The sequence below is a fragment of the Vombatus ursinus genome, unplaced genomic scaffold, assembly GCF_900497805.2.
Source record: "Vombatus ursinus unplaced genomic scaffold, bare-nosed wombat genome assembly UNPS02004227.1, whole genome shotgun sequence".
Classification (NCBI taxonomy): Eukaryota; Metazoa; Chordata; class Mammalia; order Diprotodontia; family Vombatidae; genus Vombatus; species Vombatus ursinus.
The window spans coordinates 1-7,848 of NW_020944005.1; the positions used below are offsets into that span (position 1 = coordinate 1).

Here is a 7,848-nt window from a genome sequence, read left to right on the forward strand (position 1 = left end):
AAAAGTTCTTTTATTGGACTAAAACCTTAAGTCAAAATAGTTGATACAGTGGCCCCATAGGTAGATGTGTAGATAAAACCAATATCAACAATGTTGGGATACAGTGAAAGGAAGAAATGTGATCAAAGAGCCCTATAATATTGCCCATATTTTTAAGGTTCAGAAGGTCAAGTATGGGATTTGTCGAAAGGGTGAGATATTAACCTGAGAGAAAAAAACAAGTGGGATTTATATTAAATATGTTCATGTGTGTACTGTTTACATAAGTGCACACACCCATGTTATAATGCATTGTAACTTTATGTGCATGCACACACACACCTATGTACATATGTTATGCACACAGAGATATGTGTGTACACACACACAACCATACTCATATATTTATATGAAAGACAGCTAGGTGGCACAATGGATAGAGTGCTGGGCCTGGAGTCAGGAAGAGCACTCTTTGTGATCTCATTTGAGGTTTTCTTGGCAAAGATACTGGAATGGTTTGCCATTCCCTTCTCCAGCTCATTTTATAGATGAGGAAACTGAGGCAAATAGGGTAAAGTGACTTGCCCAGGGCCACAGAGCTAGTAAATGGCTAAAGCTGGATTTGATTTCATGAACAGGAATCTTCCTGATTCCCAGCCCCACGTTCTAACCACTGTACCACCTAGCTACCCTGTGTATTGGGTTATAAGACAAAAACCAAGCATTCCTTGACCTCAAGAACATCACACTAGGGAAACTGGGGCGCCATGTGAGAGGTGGAAGGAAGATGAAGGTATTATATATAGTAAATGTGCTGGGTGTGGAAGTGCTCTCCATGCTACAGGGAAGGCAAGGTAGGCATATAAATGTGAGTACAGGAAATCTGAATTACAGGAGGGCTAAAGCTGATCTGGTGTTCACACTAGGACCAGCAATAACATGGTAAGCTTCTACACTGATCTTACACTGAGGTTGGGCCCACAGGTGGCTATTACACTTCCCATTTGATAGAAGTTAAAGAGAGGCACACACACACACACACACACACACACACACGAAGACAGAGAAACAGAGAGACAGAGATAGAGAGAGAGAGACAGACAGAGAGACAGACAGAGGCAGATAGAGGGAGAGGGAGGGAAAGAGAAGCAGACAGAGAAGGAATGAGAAGGATATGGAGAAAAAGGAAAGGAATGGAGAGGAAGAGGGAGGAAAAAGAGACAATGTGACAGAAATAAACAGAGACACAGAGACAGACAGAGGAAGAAGTAGAGGGAGAGAGACAGAGAGAAAGAAGGAAGGAAAGAGTAAATGCAACTACATGCCAAGTAAATGTAAAAAAAAACTTCTATAGTGGGGAAGAAAGGATTAGAAACTCGGGGAAGAGAATCAGGAAAGGCCTCATGTAGGAGATGGCACAGAGCTGAGTTTGAGGGAAGTTAGGAATTATATGACATAGAAGTTAAAGGGGAGGAAATTCCTGGCATGGGGCACAGTCCTTGCAAAAGTGGAGAAGTGGAGGGGGCTGGACTCCCGAAGACCAACAGGGAGGTTATTGCAGTCTACTGGGTGAGAGGGGATGAGAACTTGAATGAATGTAGTGGCCTTGGAAGTAAAATGAAGCAAATGACTATGAGAGATGCTCGAAACTGATGAGAAGATTAGAAAATCCAGAATGCTAATTGGTAAATGCAATGGAATAAACACATTAGTCATTTGAGTTCAAACAGAAAAAAAAAAAGAAAAAGACAGAGACAAACAGAAAGAGAGAGAAGGAAGGAGGGAGAGAAGGAGACAGAATCATAGCTATTAATTCCAGGAAATAATATGTTTAATGCAAAGGCCCTGATGGAAATCACTTTAACTAAAATTATATTCTTAATAATCTTATTTCACTTACCCAGTGTTAAAGGACTCAGCCATTCTATAAAGTAATTTAGAACTATTCTTTGATATCCTTTGACAAAGAGACCTCACTGGTAGATATATTCTACAAAATAACCCATGTCAACTTATAGACTCACACAATTTGTAGCAGCACTTTTTGTTGTAGCAAAAGGGAAAAAAAAAACTATAAACCAAGTCCTTAGCATCAAATCAGGGAATGGCTAAACAAATTGGGGCACACAAACGTAATGGCATATTACTCTGTTCTAAATGATGAATATGAAGAAAACAGAATAGAAAGAAGTCATATAATCTGACAGAAGAAACATTAAATGAGTAGAACTGAGGAAACGATATATTCAATGACTACAACAATGACAATAGGAAGAACGACTACAAATATATCCAAATTTAACTCTAGGAAGTGATTTACTAAGCTTGGCCTCAAAACAAGAAAAGCCAAGCCCTCTCACTGAATCTTTCTTGCAGAGGGGTGGGATTGTGGGGATGGTCCTCTTCATAAAATTCCAGACTTTCCCAATGTATTGGCTGGTTTTGTTGAACTTTTTCACCTCTTAAAAAAAAGTATACTAAAAGGAATGTTTTTCAGGAAGGCAGAAGTGGATAGATATATTGGGAAATCTAGGGGATCTGAAAGGAAAAGATGTGCAAAATTGATTTGAATTTAAACTTTAAAATATCCAAACCCTATAATAGCAAGAATTAAAGTCCTGCAACCTCCTTGTGCATATAAGGAGATTTCTACCAAGTTATATGTCATCTTGGCATCTTGTGTGAAGGTTGGAGAATCAGACTGATCAAGATCTGTTTATTGGCAAACTTACATGAACCAAAATTTAAACAATAATAATAGCTAGAATTTGTATGGTGCCCACTATATGTCAGTCACTACACTAAGTGCTTTACAAATATTATCTCATTTGATCCTTTCAAAAACGATGGGAGGTAGGTGCTATTATTATTCCCATTTTACAGTTGGGACAACTGAGGCAAGCAGGGGTTAAGTGACTTTTTCAAGGTCCCACATCTGGAAAGTGTCTGAGACTGGATTTGAACTCAGGACTTCCTGACTTCAGGACCAGTGCTCTATGCACTATGTCTCCAGGATGTCTGGAGGCCATTAAAATCTAACTTCACTGGCTCATCATGAAATGAAGGTGATCATAGATATTCAAATACTCTGCCATCAGGCACAATCCAGAATGACTTTGAGTATGAGGTCAGGGATGAACTGCATATTTGTTGACTAAAAACCAGTGTGGTGTAATTAGGAAAAGCTTTCGTCGCATTAGCTGCATGGCAGTGAAATGTTCCTTTACATCAAACCTCAAAGACAATTGATATTTCCTTTCACCATACCAAGATTCTGATGTGGGTCATTAGAGAATTGTCCACACCAAGGAGTGAAGTGAATGTATCAAATAGAAGCCAGTAAAGGACCATACATAACAATCTTTTGCCTCTCTAGGGACCCAACACATTATTCAAAAAGTCTTATGTGCTGAGAATAAATACAAACTGTAATGTCTTCTGTTTTTAAAATATATTTCTCCTTTGCTCCCTAGGTCACTGGATAAAAGATTCAGGAAATGTCTAACTTTACCATTGTGAAGGAATTCCTCCTCATGGGGTTTTCTGATATTCGAGAGCTGCAGATCATATATTCTTTGCTTTTCTTACTGATTTTCTTGGCTACCCTTTTGGGGAATTTGCTTATTGTCATTGTTACCACTATTGACAGGCGTCTTCACAACCCCATGTACTTTTTCCTTAGGAATCTGTCCATCGTGGATGCCTGCTACATAACAGTCATTCTCCCTAAAGCATCTACCAACTCTCTGTTGAACACCAGGGCTATCTCAAAGAATGAGTGTGTGGCCCAGATCTTTCTTGTAGTTTTCTTCGTCTATGTGGAGTTGACCTGCCTCACCATCATGGCCCGTGATCGCTATGTTGCTATATGCCATCCACTCCACTACACAGCAATCATGAGTCCCCGAGTCTGCATGCAGATGACCTTGACATGCTTTCTCACTGGCCTCTTGTATGCAGGTTTCCAAACTGGTTACACATTTCGATTGCCTTTTTGCCAATCCAATGTGATCCATCAGCTCTTTTGTGATATCCCTTCTTTACTCAAACTTGCTTGCTCTGAGACCTTCAGTAATGAAATACTTATAGTTGTCTCTGGCCTGGTGGTTGGGGGTGGTTGCTTTACCTTCATCATTGCTTCTTATGTTCGCATATTTTCCACAGTGCTGAAGTTTCCAGTGAAAGAAGACCGGAGAAAAGCCTTTTCTACCTGCATCCCTCATGTCATCGTTGTATTAGCGTTTCTGATTTCAAGCTTTTACGTGTACCTTCGGCCATCTTCATTCTCTGCATCCATTGAGGACATGATTCTTTCTGTGTTCTACTCTGTAATACCACCATTCCTGAACCCAATCATATACAGTCTAAGGAACAAACAGATAAAGGAAGCTGTGAAAACAGTGCTAAAGAGAATTTTTTTTTCTAGAAGATAACAAAAACTAATAATCTCTCTAACTTTTCCAGTATTCTTACACTTTAAATAGACACTTTTTACACTTTTACCTGTATATATTCTATGATCCAGTGACAGTGCCTTTTTGCTATTCCTCCCACACAATAATCCTCCCTTGACTATGGAAATTTTCATTGCCCGTTCCACATATCTGGAATGCCCCTTCTCCTCATCTCTGCCTCCTGGCTTCCCTAGCTTCCTCCAAGCTGAAGTACAAATCCTGTTTTCCACAGGAGGCCTTTCCTCTTCACCTCCTTCACTACTAGTGACTTCTCTTTGATCCTACCCCATTAACCTGTCTATATCCTACTTGTAAATAGTCATTTGCATGTTTCCTCCCCTATCAGAATGTGACCCATTAGAACATAAAAAGGGAGAGTGATTTTACTTATTCTTCCACAGAAAAATCTCTTTTGAAAACTCCTCTCTGCAACATTATGGTGCATACTAACCCATCACTGGTCTTTTCAGAAACCTTTAGAGGTAATAATTTCTACATTTGATTCCTTTGCTTGTAAGGATGAAATTACTTTCAAGCTAAGTCAAAAAGTTATTGCCTTTCCTTTCTGGGGAAGAGAGAACACTCCAGTAGGTATCTGAGTAATTGAAGTCCTTCCTTTTACTAATATATCATGCCTCTTTGTCAAGACTATCTTCTGTTTTCCTGCTTCATCATCTCCTAGTTCAGTCCACATGTCATTTATTCTACCACAAGGGCAAAGTTACATATGTTTTCCCCTTTTATTAATCTTCCCCCAAATTGGCTCCACCGTGATTCCTAAATCTGTTTGTCAGTTTACCTAATATAAGCATATCTTCTTAGCATACCATGCAATCCTCATACCACTACTTTCATGCATCCCATTTCTTTTAAATAAAGTATATGTATTCTTATTTCCAGTCACAGGATTAATTCCATGGTATTCTAGACATTTTCCATTCATCAAATTTATTCAATGAATTCTTAGTGATACCTATGAGGTCAAATGTGCCTTCTTGAATTAGGACCTGTACTCCATGTAACTTACCTTTTAAATTATGAGCATGCATAGATTAATAATAATAATACATAATATTTATATAACACTTTAAGGTTTGCAAATCACTCTTTAAATATTATTTTGCTTTATTGCCGAAGGAATTTGTTCTTGTTATTGAATTGTGTCTAACTCTTTGTGACCCCAATTGGGGTTTTCTTGGCAAAGATACTGAAGTGGTTTGCCATTTCCTTCCGTTTCCTTCTCCAGCTCATTTTATAGATGGAGAAACTGAGGCAAATAGGGTTAGGTGACTTGCCCAAGGTCACACAGTAAGTTTCTGAAGTCAGATTTGAATCTTCCTGACTTCAAGCCCAATACTCTATCTACTGCTTCACCTAGCTGCCTCAAGAATTTGTGAAGGTAAGTACTATTACTATCCCTGTTTTACCTATGAGGAAACTGAGATAGGCAGAGGTTAAATGACTTGTCCAGGGTCATAGAACTGGTAAATGTCTGAGACTGGATTTAAAAAGAACCTGGAAAATAATATACACAATGACAATAACAAGGTAAATAAAAGTTACAAGAACCAAAATCACCGAACACTCTGTACAATAGCCAAAACTGTCTCTAAAGAAGAGATAATAAAATCCTTCTTCTCTTCTTTGAGGATGTGGCAAGTTGGACCTGGAAAATTATATCATGTGTGCATCTATATATATATATATATATATATATATGTATGTATGTATAATACTGATTGATATATTAGTTAGCTTTTTTGCATTGCTTTTCCCCCTTCACCATTTAGCCTTGAGCTCCATGATAATAAGCCTCCTCACCTTGGGAATTTTGCATCTTATTGCTGCTATATCTTTTCAAGACAACCTCCTCTTCCCAACCAACTTTTTGTCCGTTTCTGACTCTGAGAAAGGAATTTTGATTACTGGATAATGGTTTAAAATAAAAAAAATATACTGAAATAACTGGCTTCTGACTAGGAAGGGTAGACACCTAAGAACTCAGAAAAACTTATTTTCCTGGAGTCAGGTAAATATCACAAAAAGGACTTAAAATGACAAAGGAGGATAAAACTGCATATGTATTTCCACCAAAGAAGAAGAAACAGTTCACAAGAAACAAAATCCAAGAAATGAGTCAGTCATATAATCCGTGACCTCAGTTGTTGTTGTTGTGGCTAGAATTTATATACTATTTACTATGTACTAAGTGCTTTACAAATGTCATCACATTTGATCCTCACAACAACACTGTCGGCTAGGCACTGTTACTCCTCTCATTTTAGAGTTCAGGAAACTGAGGTATACACAAAGGTTAACTGACTTGCACTGGGTCAAATAGCTGGTAAGGTTCTGAGGCTAATTTTGAACTTAAATCTTCCAGTGCACCACAGTACTGAGCTTCCTACCTTTGGAAATAAATGATTCAAGTCAAATAGGATACCCAAGAGGCAAAACAAGGTGACACTGAATATTCAGACTATAATACCCCTTATGGACTGTTTCCCCAACTTGCAATTACACTGGCAGCTTGGGTTCCCAGAGAGGCAGGTGACTACTACTTTTCTCAGGCCATCACAGGCCATCCTGAGGGGCTAAAATTTCTAGCACAGCTGAGATTTAAATGTTGACACTGTAAAGTTAACAACTGGCTCTTGCAGGTCAATTAGATCTGCCTTCAACACGTCCCTGGATGTCTCACTATATGAGGGTCAGGTAGGTGGTGCCGTGAATAAAACACTTGGAGTCAGGAAGACCTGGGTTAAATTCCAGTTTCAGACACTTACTAACTGCATGATCCTGGGCAAATCACCTAACTGTGTTTGCCTTAGTTCCTCTTCTTAAAATGACCTGGAGAAGGAAATAGCAAACCATTTCTGTATCTTTGCAAAAGAAAACTCTAAATGAGGTCACAAAGAGTTGGACGTGTCTGAAATGACTAAACAACAAAACCCCTATGTGATTTTCCTGGTGATCTTGTTCTACCTCCAATTTCCTGCCTACGTTAGTGTGTTCTCTATCTCACTCTTTGAGGGCAGGAACTACCTTTCTCTTTATTAATTGTCTCCCCAGTACTCAGCACAGTGCCTGGCACATAATAAGCTTACTAAATAAACATTTATTGGATTGGATTTATTGGATTGGATAGCAGGGGTCAATCATTCCTGACCCAAGTCCCAGCAGCAAAGCTGAAGATTTGGAGTGCCCACTAGGAGGCAGTATTTGGACAGTAGCACTCCACTCTTCTCAGCCCAACCCAGCATTCAATGCAAATGGACTTGGCCCATGGAAACAATTCACAAAATGGGGAAACCTAGCATCCTGATTAGCTATCATTTCAAAGAGACTTTGAGGTCAGATCCTTAAAAGAAATAAGAAGACTGGAATAGCAGGTATGATTTCACCTAGAGCATAA

The 7,848-nt window shown here is 38.9% G+C and overlaps 1 pseudogene; it reads left to right on the forward strand.

Annotated features, from left to right (window-relative positions):
- Positions 1-3,476: 3,476 nt before the first annotated feature.
- On the forward strand, positions 3,477-4,279 carry LOC114054017 (annotated as a pseudogene).
- The last annotated feature ends 3,569 nt before the right edge of the window (positions 4,280-7,848 follow it).